Here is a 27,693-nt window from a genome sequence, read left to right on the forward strand (position 1 = left end):
GGCCCATATTGGTGGATGTTGCCTAGGCATATGGAAGCCGAACTGCTGCTGTGGCTCGTCCCACAAACGTTTTGGATGTGAACACTTTAGCCGTGCGTGCTCCAGATATTCATCCATAGCCATACATATTTTGCAAAGACCAATCTGCCTTGTATGACTAGGATTGAGGGTTCAGTTCAATAAGTTTCGTGAGTGTTTTTTAGGAATGAAACACTTCATAGAGACATACCAAAATGGCCTGAACGCCCTCTATTGTTTTGTAGATTGGTTTTAAGTGTTTATTATACTGTTTTAACAGTAAATGACCTGATTAAGAGCTTTTCTTTGTCGTAGATGACCAATTTTCATAGGTTTACAAATGTTTAACCGGAATATAGTTCTTTTATGGTATAGACAATGTATTGATATATAATTTGTTGATCATAAGTTAAATCATCGAGTTAAGCATCTATCACTTTATGGATTTTGTAGGTAAAAAAGAACTACAATGACAAGCCGGAATTCAGTACTGTTTGTACATTCGGATGAAACAAAGACAAATATGTATTGTTGTCCCAGTTCTGTACAGCTACATGAACAAATGAGCACAAGCAGACAGCTCACGTGTATTGCAAACAAAATTACAAGAAACATAGCATCCAGTGAACATGATTGCATACGAACTCGGCACTCAAATCCATACATGTCACGTAATGTGTAAAGCAGCACCAAACAGCATATGCACAAGCTTCAGCAGCATCACACACGGCCAGCACACACACATTGAGCACACACATATGCAGGCAGCACTAGGCCTCGCTACCGATGCAGTCGAGATAATAGTCGTCGTCCAAGCAGCAGGGTGCAGGAGAGCACAAGGATGCGTGACAGGTCGCTGAGTATCTCAGGGTGGAGCTTGGGGAAGAGGCGGAGCTTGGGCCGGACAGGAGGCGTGGCCGCCGCGCCGCCGTGGAAGGCTCGGCGTGCCTGATGTAGTGCACAAGGCGGCGGCGCCCTGCGTTCCGGGAACGGGGGATTCGGGCTGCGACTTCTCCGATACGCCGACCGGCGATGGGCTGAGTCGCCGGTGGCCGGAGTTGGGGCGGATGGCGGCGGGAAAGGGGGCGCTGAGGAACCCTAACGCAAAACTGTCATTCGTCAATTTGGAGCCAGCTCTTGCCGCGAGAAGCTCGAAATAGCAGGTGCTGCGTGGAGCCGGCCCAAAAAATGAGTGTTTGGTGCGGCTCCAGCTTCTAAGCACGAGAAGCCATAGAAGCTGCTATTTAGAGCCCAAACAAACACACCCTTAATCCCTTCCGATCTAGGGTTTTCGCAATAGTGACGGGAAGCACCGCCACTGCCTCGCCCACTCTCCGCCATCACCGTGCGCCACAGCACCATAATGGCCTCCGGCTCGAGCTCGTCAGCACAAGGAGAAGGTATGACCACCGGAGTCTCTAGCCTACCCCGATCCAGAGGATCTAACAATGGTATCAGGCCATGCTACGCTAAGATTTTCGGTAAAAAAAAATATACACAGAAAGACAGATCCCTCCCTCCCCCCAAGAACCCTAGACATGGCAAAGAAAAATTCCTCAACGGAGAAAGTAGTGCCGCCGTCATGGCCGCGCCGTTCCTCTCGATCCGGATGGGCATCGGCATGCCGAGCCATTTGGAAGAAGAACACGGGCAGTGGGGGCACCACGCCTTCGCCACTGCCAAAAGAACAGACCCCATCGGGGCAAAGGGCAACGCAGCCAAGCCATTCGACGGCGGCGCGCTTCCCGCAAGGGAAAACGCTCTACCGGCGAAGGGGCTGACTACGGCGTTGCTGTAGGTGTTGGGGAACGTAGTAATTTCAAAATTTTCCTACGCACACGCAAGATCATGGTGATGCATAGCAACGAGAGGGGAGAGTGTTGTCTACGTACCCTCGTAGACCGAAGCGGAAGCGTTGACGCAACGTAGACGAAGTAGTCGTACGTCTTCCTGGTCCAACCGATCCAAGCACCGTTACTCCGGCACCTCCGAGTTCTTGACACACGTACAGCTCGATGATGCACCCCCGACTCCGATCCAGCAAAGCTTCGGGGAGGAGTTTCGTCAGCACGACGGCGTGGTGACGATCTTGATGTTTAACCGTCGCAGGGCTTCGCCTAAGCACCGCTACAATATGATCGAGGTGTAATATCGTGGAGGAGGGCACCACACACGGCTAAGGAACGATCACGAAGATCAACTTGTGTGTCCTAGGGTGCCCCCTTGCCCCCGTATATAAAGGAGCCAAGGGGGGGGGGTGCGGCCGGCCCTAGTAGGAAGCGCGCAGGAGGAGTCCTACTCCTACCGGGAGTAGGACTCCCCCCTCCCTTTCCTTGTCCAAGTAGGAGAGGGGGAAGGAAGGGAGAGAGGAGAGGAAGGAAAGGGGGGGCGCCGCCCCTCCCTCCTTGTCCAATTCGGACTAGGGGGAGAGGGGGCGCGCGGCCTGCCCTGGCTGCCTTTCCTCTTCTCCACTTTAGGCCCATGAGGCCCATTAACCCCCCGGGGGGTTCCGGTAACCCCCCGGTTCTCCAGTTTTATCGGAAACTACGCCGGAACACTTCCGGTGTCCGAATATAGCTGTCCAATATATCAATCTTTATGTCTCGAACATTTCGAGACTCCTCGTCATGTCCATGATCATATCCGGCACTCCGAACAACCTTCGGTACATCAAAATACATAAACTCATAATGAAACTGTCATCATAACTTTAAGCGTGCGGACCCTACGGTTCGAGAACAATGTAGACATGACCGAGACACATCTCCGGTCAATAACCAACAGCGGGACCTGGATGCCCATATTGGCTCCTACATATTCTACGAAGATCTTTATCGGTCAGACCGCATAACAACATACGTTGTTCCCTTTGTCATCGGTATGTTACTTGCCCGAGATTCGATCATCGCTATCCAATACCTAGTTCAATCTCATTACCGGCAAGTGTCTTTACTCTTTCTGTAATACATCATCCCGCAACTAACTCATTAGTTGCAATGCTTGCAAGGCTTAAGTGATGTGCATTACCGAGAGGGCCCAGAGATACCTCTCCGACGATCGGAGTGACAAATCCTAATCTCGAAATACGTCAACCCAACATGTACCTTTGCAGACACCTGTAGAGCACCTTTATAATCACCCAGTTACATTGTGACGTTTGGTAGCACACAATGTGTTCCTCCGGCACACGGGAGTTACATAATCTCATAGTCATAGGAACATGTATAAGTCATGAAGAAAGCAATAGCAACATACTAAACAATCGGGTGCTAAGCTAATGGAATGGGTCATGTCAATCAGTTCATTCAACTAATGATGTGATCCCGTTAATCAAATGACAACTCTTTGTCCATGGTTAGGAAACATAACCATCTTTGATTAACGAGCTAGTCAAGTAGAGGCATAGTAGTGACACTCTGTTTGTCTATATATTCACACATGTATTATGTTCCCGGTTAATACAATTCTAGCATGAATAATAAACATTTATCATGATATAAGGAAATAAATAATATCTTTATTATTGCCTCTAGGGCATATTTCCTTCAGTAGGGTGGTCCACCGTTGTCGTATTCAGGGGAGCAGAGGAGGGCTAGACCTCGCGTTTCTCTCTGCTACTGGCTCACGGTGGATGGGGAGAAAAAGAAGACGGAAAGAAAGAATCGCGGCGCGGTGGCCGTCACCGGTGACTGCGCGCGGCGCGGTGGCCCGACAACCTGTACAGAGGCTGCCGTCGCAAGCGAAAGGGAGAGGCGAGGGGGATCAGAGGAGGCGCAGCCGTCGCTCTCTCTCTCTCTCTCCATGCCTTCGCCGATGGCCGGACTTAGCCGCGTCGGTGGCCGAGGCTGCCGCCTGCGAGAGAGAGAACGAGGCGAGCGGCGCGCTGGGGGATGAAATGACTAGGGTTCCCCTCGCACCCACCGCATCGATCGTTTTTTATCCGGCGAAAAGCAAGGGCTGTTGGAAATATGCCCTAGAGCCAATAATAAAATGGTTATTATTGTATTTCCTTGTTCATGATAATTGTCTATTATTCATGCTATAATTGTATTAACTGGAAACCGTAATACATGTGTGAATACATAGACCACAACATGTCCCTAGTGAGCCTCTAGTTGACTAGCTCATTGATCAATAGATGGTTATGGTTTCCTGACCATGGACATTGAATGTCATTGATAACGGGATCACATCATTAGCAGAATGATCTTGTGTTATGCTTAGGATTGGGTCTTGTCCATCACATCGTGTAGTTCGTTTGCTAGAGCTTTTCTAATGTCAAGTATCATTTCCTTACACCATGAGATTGTGCAACTCCCGGATACCGTAGGAGTGCTTTGGGTGTATCAAATGTCACAACGTAACTAGGTGACTATAAAGGTGCACTACATGTATCTCCAAAAGTGTTTGTTGGGTTGGCACGAATCGAGAATGGGATTTGTCACTCCGTATGACGGAGAGGTATCTCTGGGCCCACTCGGTAATGCATCATCATAATGAGCTCAATGTGACTAAGCAGTTAGTCACGGGATCATGCATTACGGAACGAGTAAAGTGACTTGCCGGTAACGAGATTGAACGAGGTATTGGGATACCGACGATCGAATCTCGATCAAGTAACATACCGATTGACAAAGGGAATTGAATACGGGATTGATCGAATCCCCGACATCGTGGTTCATCCGATGAGATCATCGTGGAACATGTGGGAGCCAATATGGGTATCCAGATCCCGCTATTGGTTATTGGCCGAAGAGGTGTCTCGGTCATGTCTGCATGGTTCCCGAACCTGTAGGGTCTACACACTTAAGGTTCGGTGACGCTAGAGTTGTTATGGGAAATAGTATGTGGTTACCGAGGGTAGTTCAGAGTCCCGGATGAGATCCCGGACGTAACGAGGAGTTCCGGAATGGTCCGGCGGTGAAGATTGGTATATTGCACGAAGGGTATTGGAGTCCGGAAGTGTTCTGGGGGTACCAGGCTATGGCCAGCATGACCGAAAAGTGTTTCGGGAGCCCCGACAAGTGTTGGATGGCCTCATGGGCCAAAGGGGAAGGGGCAAACCTTAGTGGGGTGGTGCGCCCCCCACACCCTTTCCCACGTTACTTGGGGAGGTGGGTCGCCTCCACCTGGCTTGGGAGGCAATCCTCCACCTGCTTGGCTTGGGGGGCAAGTCTCCCTAGGATTTTCCCTAGGGAGATCCAATCTGCTTGGCCGCCGCCGCCTAGGGGAAACCCTAGGGCGCCTCCCCCTCTCCCCTTTCCCCTATATATAGTGGAGGGGTGGGAGGGCAGCTGCACCCCTTCCCTGGCGCAGCCCCTCCCTCCTCCAACTCCTCCTCCTCCTCCTCCGTAGTGCTTAGCGAAGCTCTGCCGGAGAACCACGAGCTCCGTCGCCACCATGCCGTCGTGCTGCTGGAGTTCTCCCTCAACTTCTCCTCTCCCCTTGCTGGATCAAGAAGGAGGAGACGTCCCCGGGATGTACGTGTGTTGAACGCGGAGGCGCCGTCCGTTCGGCGCTAGATCGGATCTTCCGCGATTTGAATCGCCGTGAGTACGACTCCATCAACTGCGTTCTTGTAATGCTTCTGCTTAGCGATCTTCAAGGGTATGAATATGCACTCCCTCTCTCTCGTTGCTAGCATCTCCTAGATTGATCTTGGTGACACGTAGGAAAAGTTTGAATTATTGCTACGTTCCCCAACAGTGGCATCATGTGAAGGAAATATGCCCTAGAGACAATAATAATGTTATTATTTTATTTCCTTATATCATGATAAATGTTTATTATTCATGCTCAAATTGTATTATCCAGAAACATAATACTTGTGTGAATACATAGACAAACTAAACGTCACTAGTATGTCTCTACTTGACTAGCTCATTAATCAAAGATGGTTATGTTTCCTAACCATAGACATGTGTTGTCATTTGATTAACGGGATCACATTATTAGGAGAATGATGTGATTGACATGACCCATTCCATTAGCTTAGCACCCGATGGTTTAGTATGTTGCTATTGCTTTCTTCATGACTTATACATGTTCTTATGACTATGAGATTATGCAACTCCCGTTTGCCAGAGGAACACTTTGTGTGCTACCAAACGTCACAACATAAGTGGGTGATTATAAAGGAGCTCTACAGGTGTCTCCAAAGGTAAATGTTGGGTTGTCGTATTTCGAGATTAGAATTTGTCACTCCGATTGTCGGAAAGGTATCTCTGGGCCCTCTCGGTAATGCACATCACATAAGCCTTGCAAGCATTGCAACTAATGAGTTAGTTGCGAGATGATGTATTACGAAACGAGTAAAGAGACTTGCCAGTAACGAGATTGAACTAGGTATTGAGATACGGACGATCGAATCTCGGGCAAGTAACATACCAATGACAAAGGGAACAACGTGTGTTGTTATGCGGTCTGACCGATAAAGATCTTCGTAGAATATGTAGGAGCCAATATGAGCATCCAGGTTCCGCTATTGGTTATTGACCGGAGATGTGTCTCGGTCATGTCTACATTGTTCTCGAACCCGTAGGGTTCGGAGTCCCGGATGTGATCACGGACATAACGAGGAGTCTCGAAATGGTCGAGACATAAAGATTGATATATTGGACGGCTATATTCGGACACCGGAAGTGTTCCGGGTGATTTCAGAGAAAACCGGAGAGCCGGAGGGTTACCGGAACCCTACCAGGAGAAGTAATGGGCCATATGGGCCTTAGTGGAGAAAGAGAAGGGCAGCCAGGGTGGGCCGCGTGCCTCCTCCCCCCTGGTCCGAATTGGACTAGGAGAGGGGGGGCGGCGCCCCCCTTTCCTTCTCCCTCCCCACTTCCTTCGCCCTCCTAGTAGGAGTCCTCCTTCGCGCGCCATAGTGCCGGCCGGCCTCCTCCCCTTGCTCCTTTATATACGGGGGCAGGGGCACCCCTAGACACACAAGTTGATCCACGTGATCGTATTCTTAGCCGTGTGCGGTGCCCCCTTCCACCATAATCCTCGATAATATTGTAGTGGTGCTTAGGAGAAGCCCTGCAACGGTAGTACATCAAGATCGTCACCACGCCGTCGTGCTGACGGAACTCTTCCCCGACACTTTGCTGGATCGGAGTCCGGGGATCGTCATCGAGCTGAACGTGTGCTAAAACTCGGAGGTGCCGTAGTTTCGGTGCTTGATCGGTTGGGCCGTGAAGACGTACGACTACATCAACCGCGTTGTGCTAACGCTTCCGCTGTCAGTCTACAAGGGTACGTAGATCGCACTCTCCCCTCTCGTTGCTATGCATCACCATGATCTTGCGTGTGCGTAGGAATTTTTTTTGAAATTACTACGTTCCCCAACAGTGGTATCAGAGCCTAGGTTTTATGTGTTGATGTTATATGCACGAGTAGAACACAAGTGAGTTGTGGGCGATATAAGTCATACTGCTTACCAGCATGTCATACTTTGGTTCAGCGGTATTGTTGGACGAAGCGGCCCGGACTGACATTACGCGTACGCTTACGCGAGACCGGTTCTCCCGACGTGCTTTGCACAAAGGTGGCTAGCGGGTGACAGTTTCTCCAACTTTAGTTGAACCGAGTGTGGCTACGCCCGGTCCTTGCGAAGGTTAAAACAACACCAACTTGACAAACTATGGTTGTGGTTTTGATGCGTAGGTAAGATTGGTTCTTGCTTAAGCCCGTAGCAGCCACGTGAAACTTGCAACAACAAAGTAGAGGACGTCTAACTTGTTTTTGCAGGGCATGTTGTGATGTGATATGGTCAAGACATGATGCTAAAATTTTATTGTATGAGATGATCATGTTTTGTAACCAAGTTATCGGCAACTGGCAGGAGCCATATGGTTGTCGCTTTATTGTATGCAATGCAATTGCGATGTAATGCTTTACTTTATCACTAAACGGTAGCGATAGTCGCGGAAGCATAAGATCGGCGAGACGACAACGATGCTACGATGATGATCAAGGTGTCGCGCCGGTGACGATGGTGATCACGACGGTGCTTTGAAGATGGAGATCACAAGCACAATATGATGATGGCCATATCATATCACTTATATTGATTGCATGTGATGTTTATCTTTTATGCATCTTATCTTGCTTTGATTGACGGTAGCATTTTAAGATGATCTCTCACTAATTATCAAGAAGTGTTCTCCCTGAGTATGCACCGTTGCGAAAGTTCTTCGTGCTGAGACACCACGTGATGATCGGGTGTGATAGGCTCTACGTTCAAATACAACGGGTGCAAAACAGTTGCACACACGGAATACTCATGTTATACTTGACGAGCCAAGCATATACAGATATGGCCTCGGAACACGGAGACCGAAAGTTCGAGCGTGAAACATATAGTAGATATGATCAACATAGTGATGTTCACCAATGAAACTACTCCATCTCAAGTGATGATCGGACATGGTTTAGTTGATTTGGATCACGTAATCACTTAGAGGATTAGAGGGATGTCTAAATAAGTGGGAGTTCTTTAGTAATATGATTAATTGTACCTAAATTTATCATGAACTTAGTACCTGATAGTATCTTGCTTGTTTATGTTTGATTGTAGATAGATGGCCCGTGCTGTTGTTCCGTTGAATTTTAATGCGTTCCTTGAGAAAGCAAAGTTGAAATATGATGGTAGCAATTACACGGACTTGGTCCGTAACTTGAGGATTATCGTCATTGCTGCACAGAAGAATTACGTCCTGGAAGCACCGCTGGGTGCCAGGCCTGCTGCTGGAGCAACACCAGATGTTATGAACGTTTGGTAGAGCAAAGCTGATGACTACTCGATAGTTCAGTGTGCCATGCTTTACGGCTTAGAATCGGGACTTCAACGACGTTTTGAACGTTATGGAGCATATGAGATGTTCCAGGAGTTGAAGTTAATATTTCAAGCAAATGCCCGGATTGAGAGATATGAAGTCTCCAATAAGTTCTATAGCTGCAAGATGGAGGAGAACAGTTCTGTCAGTGAGCATATACTCAAAATGTCTGGGTATAATAATCACTTGATTCAATTGGGAGTCAATATTCCAGATGATTGCGTCATTGACAGAATTCTCCAATCACTGCCACCAAGCTACAAGAGCTTCGTGATGAACTATAATTTGCAAGGGATGAATAAGACTATTCCCGAGCTCTTCGCAATGCTGAAAGATGCGGTGGTAGAAATCAAGAAGGAGCATCAAGTGTTGATGGTCAACAAGACCACTAGTTTCAAGAAAAAGGGCAAAGGGAAGAAGAAGGGGAACTTCAAAAAGAACAGCAAGCAAGTTGCTACTCAAGAGAAGAAACCCAAACCTAGACCTAAGCTTGAAACTGAGTGCTTCTACTGCAAGCAGACTGGTCACTGGAAGCAGAACTGCCCCAAGTATTTGGCAGATAAGAAGGATGGCAAGGTGAACAAAGGTATATGTGGTATACATGTTATTGATGTGTACCTTACTAATGCTCGCAGTAGCACCTGGGTATTTGATACTGGTTCCGTTGCTAACATTTGCAACTCGAAACAGGGACTATGGATTAAGCGAAGATTAGCTAAGGACGAGGTGACGATGCGCGTGGGAAATGGTTCCAAAGTCGATGTGATCGCGGTCGGCACGCTACCTCTACATCTACCTTCGGGATTAGTATTAGACCTAAATAATTGTTATTTGGCGCCAGCATTAAGCATGAACATTATATCTGGATCTTGTTTGATGCGAGACGGTTATTTAAACTTATAAAGGACGCTAGGATAGCAGCCCCTCTCAGGCCATCCACGCGGCCAGCAACTACAAATCGCGTCCAATTTCACTTCGTTCCCTGCCTAGCCTCTGTCGCTAACGGGCGGGCCCTGGGGTTGTGCGTCCGTAGATGGAAGCCTATAGAGAGTATCTCCTTTCATTCCCCATTCATTTAAATCATAGAATAATGGTTGTTCTATTTATATGAGTAATATCTTTTATGGTCATGCACCCTCAAAGAGTGGTCTATTCTTATTAAATCTCGATAGTAGTGATACACATATTCATAATGTTGAAGCCAAAAGATGCAGAGTTGATAATGATAGTGCAACTTATTTGTGGCACTGCCGTTTGGGTCATATCGGTGTAAAGCGCATGAAGAAACTCCATACTGATGGACTTTTGGAACCACTTGATTATGAATCGCTTGGTACTTGCGAACCGTGCCTTATGGGTAAGATGACAAAAACACCGTTCTCCGGTACTATGGAGAGAGCAACAGATTTGTTGGAAATCATACATACAGATGTATGTGGTCCAATGAATGTTGAGGCTCGTGGCGGATATCGTTATTTTCTCACCTTCACAGATGACTTAAGTAGATATGGGTATATCCACTTAATGAAACATAAGTCTGAAACGTTTGAAAAGTTCAAAGAATTTCAGAGTGAAGTGGAAAATCATCGTAACAAGAAAATAAAATTCCTACGATCTGATCGTGGAGGAGAATATTTGAGTTACGAGTTTGGTGTACATTTGAAACAATGCAGAATAGTTTCGCAACTCACGCCACCTGGAACACCACAGCGTAATGGTGTGTCCGAACGTCGTAATCGTACTTTACTTGATATGGTGCGATCTATGATGTCTCTTACTGATTTACTGCTATCATTTTGGGGTTATGCTCTAGAGATGGCCTCATTCACGTTAAATAGGGCACCATCAAAATCCATTGAGATGACGCCTTATGAACTATGGTTTGTCAAGAAACCAAAGTTGTCGTTTCTGAAAGTTTGGGGTTGCGATGCTTATGTGAAAAAGCTTCAACCTGATAAGCTCGAACCCAAATCGGAGAAATGTGTCTTCATAGGATATCCAAAGGAAACTATTGGATACACCTTCTATCACAGATCCGAAGGCAAAACTTTTGTTGCTAAATTCAGAAACTTTCTAGAGAAGGAATTTCTCTCGAAAGAAGTGAGTGGTAGGAAAGTAGAACTTGATGAGGTAACTGTACCTGCTCCCTTATTGGAAAGTAGTACATCACAGAAACCAGTTTCTGTGACACCTACACCAATTAGTGAGGAAGCTAATTATGATGATCATGAAGCTTCAGAACAAGATACTACTGAACCTCGTAGATCAACCAGAGTAAGATCCGCACCAGAGTGGTACGGTAATCCTGTTCTGGAAGTCATGCTACTAGATCATGATGAACCTACGAACTATGGAGAAGCGATGGTGAGCCCAGATTCCGCAAAATGGCTTGAAGCCATGAAATCTGAGATGGGATCCATGTATGAGAACAAAGTGTGGACTTTGGTTGACTTGCCCAAAGATCGGCAAGCAATTGAGAATAAATGGATCTTCAAGAAGAAGACTGATGCTGACGGTAATGTTACTGTCTACAAAGCTCGACTTGTCGCAAAAGGTTTTCGACAAATTCAAGGGATTGACTACGATGAGACCTTCTCACCCGTAGCGATGCTTAAGTCTGTCCGAATCATGTTAGCAATTGCCACATTTTATGATTATGAAATTTGGCAGATGGATGTCAAAACTGCATTCCTGAATGGATTTCTAAAAGAAGTGTTGTATATGATGCAGCCGGAAGGTTTTGTCAATCCAAAGGGAGCTGACAAAGTGTGCAAGCTCCAGCGATCCATTTATGGACTGGTGCAAGCCTCTCGGAGTTGGAATAAACGCTTTGATAGTGTAATCAAAGCATTTGGTTTTATACAAACTTTTGGAGAAGCCTGTATTTACAAGAAAGTGAGTGGGAGCTCTGTAGCATTTCTGATATTATATGTAGATGACATATTACTAATCGGAAATGATATAGAATTTCTGGATAGCATAAAGGGATACTTGAATAAGAGTTTTTCAATGAAAGACCTCGGTGAAGCTGCTTACATATTGGGCATTAAGATCTATAGAGACAGATCAAGACGCTTAATTGGACTTTCACAAAGCACATACCTTGACAAAGTTTTGAAAAAGTTCAAAATGGATGAAGCAAAGAAAGGATTCTTGCCTGTGTTACAAGGTGTGAAATTGAGTAAGACTCAATGCCCGACCAATGCAGAAGATAGAGAGAAAATGAAAGATGTTCCCTATGCTTCAGCCATAGGCTCTATCATGTATGCAATGCTGTGTACCAGACCTGATGTGTGTCTTGCTATAAGTCTAGCAGAAAGGTACCAAAGTAATCCAGGAGTGGATCACTGGACAACGGTCAAGAACATCCTGAAATACCTGAAAAGGACTAAGGATATGTTTCTCATTTATGGAGGTGACAAAGAGCTCGTCGTAAGTGGTTACGTCGATGCAAGCTTTGACACTGATCCGGACGATTCTAAATCGCAAACCGGATACGTGTTTATATTGAATGGTGGAGCTGTCAGTTGGTGCAGTTCTAAACAAAGCGTCGTAGCAGGATCTACATGTGAAGCAGAGTACATAGCTGCTTCGGAAGCAGCAAATGAAGGAGTCTGGATGAAGGAGTTTATATCCGATCTAGGTGTCATACCTAGTGCATCGGGTCCAATGAAAATCTTTTGTGACAATACTGGTGCAATTGCCTTGGCAAAGGAATCCAGATTTCACAAGAGAACCAAGAACATCAAGATACGCTTCAATTCCATCTGGGATCTAGTCCAGGTGGGAGACATAGAGATTTGCAAGATACATACGGATCTGAATGTTGCAGACCCGTTGACTAAGCCTCTCCCACGAGCAAAACATGATCAGCACCAAAGCTCCATGGGTGTTAGAATCATTACTGTCTAATCTAGATTATTGACTCTAGTGCAAGTGGGAGACTGAAGGAAATTCCCTAGAGACAATAATAATGTTATTATTTTATTTCCTTATATCATGATAAATGTTTATTATTCATGCTAGAATTGTATTATCCGGAAACATAATACTTGTGTGAATACATAGACAAACTAAACGTCACTAGTATGTCTCTACTTGACTAGCTCGTTAATCAAAGATGGTTATGTTTCCTAACCATAGACATGTGTTGTCATTTGATTAACGGGATCACATTATTAGGAGAATGATGTGATTGACATGACCCATTCCATTAGCTTAGCACCCGATCGTTTAGTATGTTGCTATTGCTTTCTTCATGACTTATACATGTTCCTATGACTATGAGATTATGCAACTCCTGTTTGCCAGAGGAACACTTTGTGTGCTACCAAACGTCACAACATAACTGGGTGATTATAAAGGAGCTCTACAGGTGTCTCCAAAGGTAAATGTTGGGTTGGCGTATTTCGAGATTAGGATTTGTCACTCTGATTGTTGGAGAGGTATCTCTGGGCCCTCTCGGTAATGCACATCACATAACCCTTGCAAGCATTGCAACTAATGAGTTAGTTGCGAGATGATGTATTACGAAACGAGTAAAGAGACTTGCCGGTAACGAGATTGAGCTAGGTATTGAGATACAGACGATCGAATCTCGGGCAAGTAACATACCGATGACAAAGGGAACAACGTATGTTGTTATGCGGTCTGACCGATAAAGATCTTCGTAGAATATGTAGGAGCCAATATGAGCATCCAGGTTCCGCTATTGGTTATTGACCGGAGACGTGTCTCGGTCATGTTTACATTGTTCTCAAACCCGTAGGGTCCGCACGCTTAAGGTTTCGATGACAGTTATATTATGAGTTTATGAGTTTTGATGTACCGAAGTTAGTTCGGAGTCCCGGATGTGATCACGGAAATAACGAGGAGTCTCGAAATGGTCGAGACATAAAGATTGATATATTGGACGGCTATATTCGGACACCGGAAGTGTTCCGGGTGATTTCGGAGAAAACCGGAGAGCCGGAGGGTTACCGGAACCCTACCGGGAGTAGTAATGGGCCATATGGGCCTTAGTGGAGAGAGAGAAGGGCAGACAGGGTGGGCGTGCGCCTCCTCCCCCTGGTCCGAATTGGACTAGGAGAGGGGGGGGGGGCGGCGCCCCCCTTTCCTTCTCCCTCCCCACTTCCTTCCCCCTCCTAGTAGGAGTCCTACTCCTACTAGGAGGAGGACTCCTCCTTGGCGTGCCATAGGGCCGGCCGGCCTCCTCCCCTTGCTCCATTATATACAGGGGCAGGGGGCACCTCTAGACACACAAGTTGATCCATGTGATCGTATTCTTAGCCATGTGCGGTGCCCCCTTCCACCATAATCCTCGATAATATTGTAGTGGTGCTTAGGCGAAGCCCTACGATGGTAGTACATCAAGATCGTCACCACGCCGTCGTGCTGACGGAACTCTTCCCCGACACTTTGCTGGATCGGAGTCCGGGGATCGTCATCGAGCTGAACGTGTGCTAAAACTCGGAGGTGCCGTAGTTTCGGTGCTTGATCGGTTGGGCCGTGAAGACGTATGACTACATCAACCGCGTTGCGCTAATGCTTCCGCTGTCGGTCTACAAGGGTACGTAGATCGCACTCTCCCCTCTCGTTGCTATGCATCACCATGATCTTGCGTGTGCGTAGTAATTTTTTTGAAATTACTACGTTCCCCAACATCATGAGCTAGGTCTATGCGTAGATTCTATGCACGAGTAGAAAAAAAGTAGTTGTGGGTGATGATTTGTTCAATTTGCTTGCCATTACTAGTCTTATCTTGATTTGGCGGCATTGTGGGATGAAGCGGCCCGGACCAACCTTACACGTACACTTACGTGAGACAGGTTCCACCGACTGACATGTACTTGATGCATAAGGTGGCTAGCGGGTGTCTGTCTCTCCCACTTTAGTCGGATCGGATTCGATGAAGAGGGTCCTTATGAAGGTTAAATAGCAATTGGCATATCACCGTTGTGGCTTTTGCGTAGGTAAGAAACGTTCTTGCTAGAAACCCATAGCAGCCACGTAAAACATGCAACAACAATTAGAGGACGTCTAACTTGTTTTTGCAGGGTATGCTATGTGATGTGATATGGCCATAAGGATGTGATGAATTATATATATGTGATGTATGAGATTGATCATGTTCTTGTAATAGGAATCATGACTTGCATGTCAATGAGTATGACAACCGGCAGGAGCCATAGGAGTTGTCTTAATTTATTGTATGACCTGCGTGTCAATGAAAAACGCCATGTAATTACTTTACTTTATTGCTAACCGTTAGCCATAGTAGTAGAACTAATAGCTGATGATACAACTTCATGAAGACACAATGATGGTGATCATGATGATGGAGATCATGGTGTCATGCCGGTGACGAAGGTGATCATGCCGCGCCTTGAAGATGGAGATCAAAAGGCGCAATATGATATTGGCCATATCATGTCACTTTATGATTTGCATGTGATGTTTATCATGTTTACATCTTATTTTCTTAGAACGACGGTAGCATAAATATGATGATCCCTCGCTAAAATTTCAAGAAAGTGTTCCCCCTAACTGTGCACCGTTGCAAAGGTTCGTTGTTTCGAAGCACCACGTGATGATCGGGTGTGATAGATTCTAACGTTCGGATACAACGGGTGTAAGCCAGATTTACACATGCGAAACACTTAGGTTGACTTGACGAGCCTAGCATGTACAGACATGGCCTCGGAACACAAGAGACCGAAAGGTCGAACATGAGTCGTATAGTAGATACGATCAACATGAAGATGTTCACCGATGATGACTAGTCCGTCTCACGTGATGACCGGACACGGCCTAGTTGACTCGGATCATGTATCACTTAGATGACTAGAGGGATGTCTATCTAAGTGGGAGTTCATTAAATAATCAAATGAACTTAATTATCATGAACATAGTCAAAAGGTCTTTGCAAATTATGTCGTAGCTTACGCTTTAGTTCTACTGTTTTAGATATGTTCCTAGAGAAAATTTAGTTGAAAGTTGATAGTAGCAATTATGCGGACTGGGTCCGTAAACTGAGGATTGTCTTCATTGCTGCGCAGAAGGATTATGTCCTTAATGCACCGCTCAGTGAGCTGAACCTCGAGCGTCGGTTGTGGATGTTGCGAACATCTGACATACACGTTTTGATGACTACGTGATAGTTCAGCGCGTAATGTTAAACGGTTTAAAATTGAGGCACCAAAGACATTTTTTGAAATGTCGCAGACCATATGAGATGTTCCGAGAACTGAAATTGGGATTTCAGGCTCGTGCCCACGTCAAGAGGTATGAGACCTCCGAAAAGTTTCTTAGCCTGCAAACTAAGGGAGAAAAGTTCAATCATTGAGCATGTGCTCAGATTGTGTGAGTACTACAGTCGCTTGAATCGAGTGGGAGTAAATCTTCCAGATGAGATAGTGATGGTTCTCCGAAGTCACTGCCACCAAGCTACTAGAGCTTCATGATGAACTATAACACATCAGGGATAGATATGATGATCCTTGAGCTATTCGTGATGTTTGACACCGCAAAAGTAGAAATCAAGTAGGAGCATCAATTGTTGATGGTTAGTAAAACCACTAGTTTCAAGAAGGGCAAGGGAAAGAAGGGATACTTCATGAAACGGTAAATCAGTTGTTGCTCTGGTTAAGAAGCCCAAGGTTGAACCCAAACCCGAGACTAAGTGCTTCTGTAATAAGGGGAACAGCACTGAAGCAGAATTACCCTAGATACTTGGTAGATGAGAAGGCAGGCAAGGTCGACAGAAGTATATTGGATATACATTATATTAATGTGTACTTCACTAGTATTCCTAGTAGCACCAGGGTATTAGATACTGGTTCGGTTGCTAAGTGTTAGTAACTCGAAATAAAAGGCTACGGAATAAACGGAGACTAGCTAAAGGTGAGATGACGATATGTGTTGGAAGTGTTTCCAAGGTTGATGTAATCAAACATCGTACGCTCCCTCTACCATCGGGATTGGTATTAAACCTAAATAATTGTTATTTGGTGTTTGCGTTGAGCATAGACATGATTGGATTATGTTTATCGCAATACGATTATTCATTTAAGGAGAATAATGGTTACTCTGTTTATTTGAATAATACCTTCAATGGTCTTGCACCTAGAATGAATGGTTTATTGAATCTCGATCGTAGTGATACACATGTTCATGCGAAAAGATATAAGATAGTAATGATAGTACCACATACTTGTGGCACTGCAATTTGAGTCATATTGGTATAAAACGCATGAAGAAGCTCCATGTTGATGGATCTTTGGACTCACTCGTTTTTGAAAAGATTGAGACATGCGAACCATGTCTATTGGTATATATGCATGAAGAAACTCCATACAGATGGATCGTTTGGACTCACTTGATTTTGAATCACTTGAGACATGCAAATCATACCACATGGGCAAGATGACTTAAAGGCCTCGTTTTCAGTAAGATGGAACAAGAAAGCAACTTGTTGGAAGTAATACATTTTGATGTGTGCAGTCCAATGAGTGCTGAGGTACGCAGTGGATATCGTTATGTTCTTACTTCACAGATGATTTGAGTAGATGCTAAGTATATTTACTTGATGAAACACAAGTCTGAATTATTGAAAGGTTCAAGTAATTTCAGAGTGAATTTGAAAATCATCGTGACAAGAGGATAAAATGTCTATGATATGATCATAGAGATGAATATCTGAGTTACGAGTTTGGCACACAATTAAGACATTGTGGAAATTGTTTCACGACTAATACCGCCTGGAACACCATAGTGTGATGGTGTGTCCAAACATCATAGCTGCACCCTATTGGATGTGGTGCATACCATGATGTCTCTTATCGAATTACCACTATCGTCTATGGGTTAGGCATTAGAGACAACCACATTCACTTTATATAGGGCACCACGCAATTCCATTGAGACGACACCGTATGAACTATGGTTTAGAGAAACCTAAGCCTTCATTTCATAAAAGTTTGGGGTTGTGACGCTTATGTGAAAAAGTTTCAGGCTGATAAGCTCCAACCCAAAGCGGTAAATGCATCTTAATAGAATACCCAAAAAAGTTGGCTATACCTCCTATTTCAGATCCGGAAGCAAAAGTGATTGTTTCTAGAAACGGGTCCTTTCTCGAGGAAAAGTTTCTCTCAAAAGAATTGAGTGGGAGGATGGTGGAGACTTGATGAGGTTATTGAACCGTCACTTCAACTAGTGTGTAGCAGGGCACAGGGAGTTGTTCCTGTGGCACCTACACCAATTGAAGTGGAAGCTTATGATAGTGATCATGAAACTTCGGATCAAGTCACTACCAAACCTCGTAGGACGACAAGGATGCGTACTACTTCAGAGTGGTACGTAATCCTGTCTTGGAAGTCATGTTGCTAGACAACAATGAACCTACGAGCTATGGAGAAGCGATGGTGGGCCCAGATTCCGACGAATGGCTCGAGGCCATAAAATTCGAGAGAGGATCCATGTATAAAAACAAAGTATAGACTTTGGAAGAACTACTTGATGGTCGTAAGGCTGTTGGGTGCAGATGGATTTTAAAAGGAAGACGGACAATGATGGCAAGTGTCACCATTAAGAAAGCTCGACTTGTCGTTAAGATGTTTTCCGACAAGTTCAAGGAGTTGACTACGATGATACATTCTCACTCGTAGCGATGCTAAGAGTCTGTTGGAATTATATTAGCAGCTACTGCATTATTTATGAAATCTTACAGATAGGATGTCAAAACATTGTTTCCTCGACGATTTTCTTGAGGAAAGGTTGTATGTGATACAACCAGAAGGTTTTGTCAATCCTGAAAGATACTAACAAGTATGCAAAGCTCCAGCAATCCTTCTAAGGACTGGAGTAAGCATCTCGGAGTTGGAATGTACTCTTTGATGAGATGATAAAAGATTTTGGGTTTATACAAAGTTTATGAGAAACTTGTATTTCCAAAGAAGTGAGTGGGAGCACTATATAATTTTTGATGAGTATATGTTGTTAACATATTGTTGATCAGAAATGATGTAGAATTTCTGGAAAGCATACAGGGTTATTTGAAAAGTGTTTTTCAATGGAAAACCTGGATTAAGCTACTTGAACATTGAGCATCAAGATCTATAAGGGTAGAACAAAAACGCTTAATAGTACATTCAAATGAATACATACCGTGACAAGATTTTGAAGGAGTTCAAAATAGATCAGCAAAGAAGGAGTTCTTGGCTGTGTTACAAGGTGTGAGTATTGAGTAAGACTCAAGACCTGACCACGGCAGAAGAGAGAGAAAGGACAAAGGTCGTCCCCTATGCTTTAGACGTAGGCTCTACGGTATGCTATGCTGTGTACCGCACCTGAAGTGTGCCTTGCCATGAGTCAGTCAAGGGGTACAAGAGTGATCCAGGAATGGATCACATGACAGCGGTCAAACTTATCCTTAGTAACTAGTGGACTAAGGAATTTTCTCGATTATGGAGGTGGTAAAAGAGTTCGTCGTAAAGGGTTACGTCGATGCAAACTTTGACACTAATCCGGATGACTCTGAGTAGTAAACTGGATTCGTATAGTAGAGCAGTTATTTGGAATAGCTCCAAGTAGCGCGTGGTAGCTGCATATACAAGATGACATAGAGATTTGTAAAGCACACACGGATCTGAAAGGTTCAGACCCATTGGCTAATAACCTCTCTCACAAGCGAGATATGATCAAACCCCATGGGTGTTGGATTCATTACAATCACATAGTGATGTGAACTAGATTATTGACTCTAGTGCAAGTGGGAGACTGTTGGAAATATGCCCTAGAGGCAATAATAAAATGGTAATTATTGTATTTCCTTGTTCATGATAATTTTCTATTGTTCATGCTATAATTGTATTAACTAGAAACCGTAATACATGTGTGAATACATAGACCACAACATGTCCCTAGTGAGCCTCTAGTTGACTAGCTCGTTGATCAATAGATGGTTATGGTTTCCTGACCATGGACATTCGATGTCATTGATAACGGGATCACATCATTAGGAGAATGATGTCATGGACAAGACCCAATCCTAAGCATAACACAAGATCGTGTAGTTCGTTTGCTAGAGCTTTTCTAATGTCAAGTATCATTTCCTTAGACCATGAGATTGTGCAACTCTCGGATACCGTAGGAGTGCTTTGGTTGTATCAAACGTCACAACGTAACTAGGTGACTATAAAGGTGCACTACAGGTATCTCCGAAAGTGTTTGTTGGGTTGGCACGAATCAAGACTGGGATTTGTCACTCCGTATGACGGAGAGGTATCTCTGGGCCCACTCGGTAATGCATCATCATAATGAGCTCAATGTGACTAAGCAGTTAGTCACGGGATCATGCATTACGGAACGAGTAAAGTGACTTGCCGGTAACGAGATTGAACGAGGTATTGGGATACCGACGATCGAATCTCGATCAAGTAACATACCGATTGACAAAGGGAATTGAATACGGGATTGATCGAATCCCCGACATCGTGGTTCATCCGATGAGATCATCGTGGAACATGCGGGAGCCAATATGGGTATCCAGATCCCGCTATTGGTTATTGGCCGGAGAAGTGTCTCGGTCATGTCTGCATGGTTCCCGAACCCGTAGGGTCTACACACTTAAGGTTCGGTGACGCTAGAGTTGTTATGGGAAATAGTATGTGGTTACCGAAGGTAGCTCGGAGTCCCAGATGAGATCCCGGATGTAACGAGGAGTTCCGGAATGGTCCGGCGGTGAAGATTGATATATTGGACGAAGGGTATTGGAGTCTGGAAGTGTTCTGGGGGTACCAGGTTATGGCTAGCATGACCGAAAGGTGTTTCGGGAGCCCCGGCAAGTGTTGGAGGGCCTCATGGGCCAAAGGTGTAGGGGCAAACCAGCCCACCAAGGGGTGGTGCGCCCCCCACACCCTTTCCCACGTTACTTGGGGAGGTGGGGCGCCTCCACCTGGCTTGGGAGGCAATCCTCCACCTGCTTGGCTTGGGGAGCAAGTCTCCCTAGGATTTTCCCTAGGGAGATCCAATCTGCTTGGCCGCCGCCCACTAGGGGAAACCCTAGGGCGCCTCCCCCCTCTCCCCTTGCCCCTATATATAATGGATGGGTGGGAGGGCAGTCGCACCCCTTCCCTGGCGCAGCCCCTCCCTCCTCCAACTCCTCCTCCTCCTCCGTAGTTCTTAGTGAAGCTCTGCCGGAGAACCACGAGCTCCATCGCCACCATGTCATCGTGCTGCTGGAGTTTTCCCTCAACTTCTCCTCTCCCCTTGCTAGATCAAGAAGGAGGAGACGTCCCCAGCCTATACGTGTGTTGAACGTGGAGGCGCCGTCCGTTCGGCGCTAGATCAGATCTTCCGCGATTTGAATCGCCGTGAGTACGACTCCATCAACCGCGTTCTTGTAATGCTTCCGCTTAGCGATCTTCAAGGGTATGAAGATGCACTCCCTCTCTCTCGTTGCTAGCATCTCCTAGATTGATCTTGGTGAAACGTAGCAAATTTTTTAATTATTGCTATGTTCCCCAACAAGGGCGACGTCGGATTCAGATATACGGCCACGGTTCAAACCCTAGTGCCAGACTGGGCCGAAGGGCCGAAAGTGGGAGCCGACTGGGCCGAGGCCGCAGCTTAGCCGTGGGCGCTAGGCTGTGCTGCAGCTATTTTTTTGTCTTTTCAAAGAATAGAAAAATTTCAGAAAAGAAATGTTCATGAATTTTTATAAAGAAAATTAAAGAAGTTCATGATTTTTTTTATTCGGTCAAAGAAAAGTTCCTGTAAAGAGTAAAAAGTTCATGAATTTTTTATTCATGTTTTTTCCGCTGCGTAAATAATTCATATTGCTCTTTTACAAAGAAAAATAAAAGTTTACATAGAAATTAGTTTTTAAGAGCATGTTAAAAGTAATTATTAAAATGAATATGATTATGTTATTTTTATGACCAACGTTGTTAATAACATGATAATGTTTTATTATTGGAATTTAAGGTGAATTTATTTCTAATATGTTGGCCAACAGTAATATAGATTTAATTGCATAGACAATTGTATGTTCAATTGACCAACGTTAGATTAATCTTATACTGATTTCACTTAAATGGTGATTTCAGGAGGCTTCCACTTGATGAGTTGCCTTAAAGATGTTTCGATACTCAGAGGTGACAACTACATTGAGTGGAGGAAGAAAGTAGAACTGGCATTTCTAGAGAAAAAGCTCCCTATCAGCATCAGCGTCACCAATAGCCTTTCCCAGTGGACAAGGACACTTGTCTCCACTGTAAGAAGACCGGGCATTACAAGAAAGACTGCCCTGATTGGCTGAAGTCAATCATGGAAAAAAGAGGGAAAAATATAGTTTCCTTTGTAAATGAATCCTTGTATACACAGTTTTCAAAATCCACTTGGTGGATTGACTCAGCAGCAGCTGTTCATGTTGCAAATTCTTTACAGGGATTCCATTCGACGCGCACTACGTAAAGAAGCGAAAGACGCATTGATGTGGCAAACGGAGTTGAATCAAAAGTTGAAGTTGTCAGTGACATCTCCTTGGAGTTAGTTGATGGATTCAATCTTCTACTTAAAGATGTTTTATTTGTTCCATCATGTCATAGAAACTTAATTAGTGTTTCTTGTTTGCACAAAGATAATTATGAATGTTATTTTGGACAGGGCAAGTGTGCCATATGGTTAAAAAATGATTATGTGGGTGATGCTTTACTACACGATGAGCTTTATTTGTTATCACTTCGTGAAAAAGTTTATTCTGTATGCAATGTGAAAGAACATGTTTCCGCGTCGAATAAAGAACAAAATAAAATAAAGATAACATTTGACTCATGGAAATTATGGCACTATCGCTTGGGCCATATTTCCAAGGGGAGAATAGAAAGATTAGTCGAAAGTGAAATTCTTCCTCCGTTAGAATTCTCATACTTAGAACAATGCATAGATTGCATTAAAGGAAAATATAAAACAAACAAAAAAGGTGCAGTCCATAGCATAGGCACACTAGAAATCATTCACACCGACATTTGTGGACCATTTCCGGTGAAAATTAAGTGTGGATGGATATGACTCGTTCATAACATTTGCAGATGACTACTCTCGCTATGGATATATTTAATCAATCAAAGAAAGATATGAAGCGTTGGATAAATTTAAAATATTCAAAGCTGAAGTTGAAAATCAGCACGATAAAAGAATAAAGATAGTAAGATCCGACCGTGGGGGAGAGTACTACGGTCGGCACACCCATATGGCCAAGTCCCTAAACCTTTTGCAAAGTTCTTGCAGGAGACTGGCATAGTAGCCTAGTATTCAATGCTGGGTGAGCCTCAACAAAATGGAGTAGCTGAAAGGCGCAATCGTACACTTATGGATCTGGTGTGTAGCATGATGAGTTACTCCACCTTGCCATTGGGATTATGGATGGAGGCTCTTGAAACCGCCATTCACATTCCCAACAGATTACCAAGCAAGTTGGTGCCCAAAACACCGTGCGAGCTATGGACGGGAAGAGTGCCCTCCCTACAACACTTCAGGGTGTGGGGATGCCCTGCTGAGGCCAAAATGTTTAATCTAAACATTGCAAAGTTAGATCCCAAAACAGTGAGTTGCCACTTCATTGCCTATCCAGACAGATCAAAGGGTTTTCGTTTCTACTGTCCAGACAGATATACAAAGTTTATAGAAACAGGACACACAGTCTTCTTAGAGGACGAAATGATGAGGGGGAGCTTGGTAGCTCGGAAAATTGATCTTGGGGAGAAGAGGGTGCATGCACCTAATCCAATGATTCAGGAGCCATTTTTCTCACTACCAGTTGCAACACCACCCATGACAACTATGGGGGCCGACCCGGAACCTATCCGTCAGGAGCCGACTGAACCCGTTGTTGAGCATGAAAGGGAGATGTAGCAGCAAATTATAGAAGAAGTGCCAGAACAAAGGCCCTTAGAAGGTCTACAAGACACAAAAAGTCAGCTATTTCTACTGATTATAAAGTTTATAACACGGAAATGGTTCATACAGAAAAAGATCCCACCTCATATGAAGAAGCCATGAGAAGCCCTCATTCATCAAATTGGATGAAGGCAATGGAAGACGAGATGAAATCGATGAGTTCCAAAGATGTTTGGGCCTTAAAGAAAATTCCTAAAGGAGCCAAAACAGTAGGCTGCCAATGGGTCTACAAAACTAAGTATGACTCCAAAGGGAATGTAGAAAAGTATAAAGCAAGGCTTGTGGCAAAAGGATTTACACAAAGAGAAGGGATAGATTACATTGAGACATTTTCTCCAGTCTCATGTAAGGATTCCTTCATAATCATAATGGCATTAGTTGCTCATTTTGATGTAGAGTTACATCAAATGGATGTAAAGACGACATTTCTCAACGTGGATTTGAAAGAAAATGTCTACATGAAACAACCCAAGGGTTTTATCATGGAAGGCAAGGACAATATGGGATGCCACCTGAAGAAATCCATTTATGGATTAAAGCAAGCCTCTAGACACTGGTATTTAAAGTTTAATCAAATGATTAAAAGTTTTGGATTTAAAGAAAATATTAAGGATAACTGTATTTATGCAAATTTTAAAAATGGGAAATATATATTCCTAATCTTGTATGTGGATGATATCCTGCTTGCTAGCAGTGATGTTAGTCTACTACAAGAAACAAAGAAGTTCTTATCCTCAAATTTTGACATAACAGATCTTGGTGAAGCATCATATGTTTTGGGCATAGAAATTCACCGAGATAGGAACAATGGAATCTTAAGACTATCGCAGAAAGCATATTTAGAAAAAGTTCTTAAAAAGTATAATATGCATGTGACTAAAGCTACACCTGCTCCTATAGTCAAGGGCGATAGTTTTGGGAAATTCCAATGTCCCAAGAACCAGTACGAGATCGATCAAATGAAAGTAGTACCATATGCTTCGGCTGTTGGCAGCTTACAATATGCATAAGTGTGCACTCGCCCTGACTTAGCTTTTATAACTGGGGTACTCGGTAGATATCAAGAGAATCCAGGCATAGAGCACTGGAAGATGGTAAAGAAAGCATTGCGTTATGTGCAAGGCACGAAGGACTACATGCTAATATACAAGATAAGTGATTCCCTAGAGATAAAAGGGTATTCAGACGCAGATTTTGCGAGGGACAGAGATGATAGAAAATCCATGTCAGGATACGTATTCACCCTCGCTGGGGGAGCTATTTCGTGGAAAAGCTCCAATCAGATCGTTGGCTCGATGGAAATGTGCCGGGGCTCCTTGCTCCGGATGTCTTCGAGCTCTGCTCCCGCAAAAACGTCTCTCTCCATGATGCAGTCTCCAACAACAAATGGATGCTGGGCCTCCATCGGATTTCCGAGATTACGCAACTCCGACAGTTTGCTGACCTCTGGACTCGGGTGCAACAGGTAACCCTGGATCCACTAGCTTCTGACTCCATCTCCTAGGTCTGGAACAGCTCCAAGTCCTACTCCGCGTCCTCGGCGTACCAGTGTCAGTTCCTTGGCTCTGTCTCTCCATTTCAGTTTGATAAGTTGTGGGCAATAAGGGTGGAAGCCAAGTGCAAAATTTTCATGTGGCTTTGGCTACGGGCCGTACCCTCACAGCAAATAACCTGGCTGTCCGTGGAATACCTCATGATGACATATGCAGCCTTTGTGACCAGGAGGATGAGACACCCACCATGACCTTGCTTGCCCGTTTCCTCGTAAAATATGGACTATGATGGGGAATGACCTTGGCATGCCCATTCTTACAACTAACGCTCAGATTGCTGTATCTATTAAGCATTGGTGGGATGACTTGACTTCGTGTCTTCAAGGAACGGCCAAGAAGGCGGCCATCTACACTACTTAGAACATCTGGAAGGAATGGAACATGCGTGTGTTCGAGCACCATTTGCTTGCTATCCTCCATATCATCAAGCAAGAGTGCAAGACATATCTCTTCCTTCAATCTCTGCTCGTTGGCTTTCTGATGTAGAGAACTCACCAGAACTATTTTATGCTCGTTGGAACCTGTGCCAGACTGATCCTTTTATTTTCTTGGTGCGGGTCACCCCAACCCCACACTGTGTACCGTAACATTTGTATTTTATTTCTCCTTCTTATTATATTAAGGCAGCCCAACTGCCGGTTCCTTAAAAAAAGGAATTTCCACATTCCTCTATATAGTATAACCGGATATATTCTACCTCGCCAGTGCCAGTGCCACCTCCAAAACATTTCTAAAGTCAAGAAGAAGCAGACTGCGGTGCTGTACCGTGGCGCCGTCATCGGTCATGTTGGCCCCATGACAGAGCTCACCAACGTCTTTCTAAAGAATGGCTACGACGTCACCGTGGTACTCGTCAAGACGCCCTTTAAGTTGCCAGTCTCCGGCGCAACCGCCATCGAGCCCATTGCTTCCTCCAATCCGTCCATCTCCTTCCATGTCCTCCGAAAAGCACCCTTTCTTACTCATTCTCCAGCTCTTGCCTGATTATAATGAGCAGTTCGAAGCATTCCTCCGAGTCGTCGACCGGAAAAGCTTGCACTCTATTGTCCTTGACATGTTCTACATTGATGCCACCGACATTTGCATGAATCTCAGCGTCCTGGTCTACACGTTCTTTGCAGGGAGCGCCTCGTGCCTGTCAGCCCTAACCTAGCTCCCGACACTGATTGTCGGCAGGCAGACAGGCTTGAAGGAACTCGGGGACACACCACTCAATTTCGTCGGTGTTCCGCCGATGCCAGTGTCTCACCTCATCAAGGAACTGCTGGAGCACACTGAAGATGAGATGTGCAAGGCCATGATGAACATTTGGAAGCGCAACACAGAGACCATGGGCGTCCGGCTGAACACGTTCGAGTTGTTGGTGAGTCATGCGGTGTAGTCTCCTAGGGGCCCACTCTGCGATCCGGAAAGGATCCTGCTTCTGATCTACTGCGTTGGTCCGTTGGTCAGCAAGGGCACCAAGGATGAAGACAAAGCAGAGAGGAATGAATGCCTCGAGTGGCTCGATGCACATCCCGACCGCATCGTTGTGTTCCTCTGTTTCGGGAGCAAGGGCGCACTCTCGGCGGAGCAGCTCAAGAAGATAGCCATTGTCTTGGAGAGGTCAGGGCAGCGGTTCCTATGGTCTGCGCGCATGCCTGCGGGAAGTGACGACCCAGAGAAATACTTGGAAGTGCACCCCGAGCCGGAACTTGTCGTACTCCTGCCTCAAGTTTTCTTAGAGCGGACCAAGGCAGGGGCGGATCCAGCCCAGCCCAGTGCCCCGGGCCCCCTTTGTATACTGTAGCAGTTGCTACGGTATTTTCCCTACAGCCCACAAAGAAAATGGGCCTCACGCCCCGGGTCTGGGCCCCCCCGGCCTGGGGCCTAGATCTGCCACTGGACCAAGGGCAGGGGCCTGGTCGTCAAGTCGTGGGTGCTGCAGATGAACGTGCTCATCCATCGGGCCACTGGCGCGTTCGTGACGCACTGCAGATGGAACTCGTTGCTGGAGGCCATTGTGGTTGGGATGCCCATGTTGTGTCTGTCGCTGGATACTGAGCAGAAGATGAACAAGTTGTCTATGACAGAGGACATAGGCGCCGCTCTAGAGCTGGAGGGATACACGAAAGGTTTTGTCAAAGCAGGCGAGGTGGAGGCCAAGGTACGGCTGGTGATTGAGGGCGAGGAAGGGAGGCAGCTCCGGGCTCGGGTGGCTGCTCGCAAGGAAGAGGCCGAGGCAGCCCTGCAGGAAGAGGGCTCATCGTGGGCGGCATTTTAGCAGTTTTTGTTGGATGTGGATAATCTTGGAAAGCAGCTCGGCGAATGACGCACTAGTATGTACATTTATG

At 45.2% G+C, this 27,693-nt stretch overlaps 1 pseudogene; it reads left to right on the forward strand.

Annotated features, from left to right (window-relative positions):
• Nucleotides 1-1,600: 1,600 nt before the first annotated feature.
• On the forward strand, nt 1,601-27,671 carry LOC125547386 (annotated as a pseudogene).
• Nucleotides 27,672-27,693: the final 22 nt, after the last annotated feature.

This window comes from Triticum urartu, chromosome 3, assembly GCF_003073215.2.
Source record: "Triticum urartu cultivar G1812 chromosome 3, Tu2.1, whole genome shotgun sequence".
NCBI lineage: Eukaryota > Viridiplantae > Streptophyta > Magnoliopsida > Poales > Poaceae > Triticum > Triticum urartu.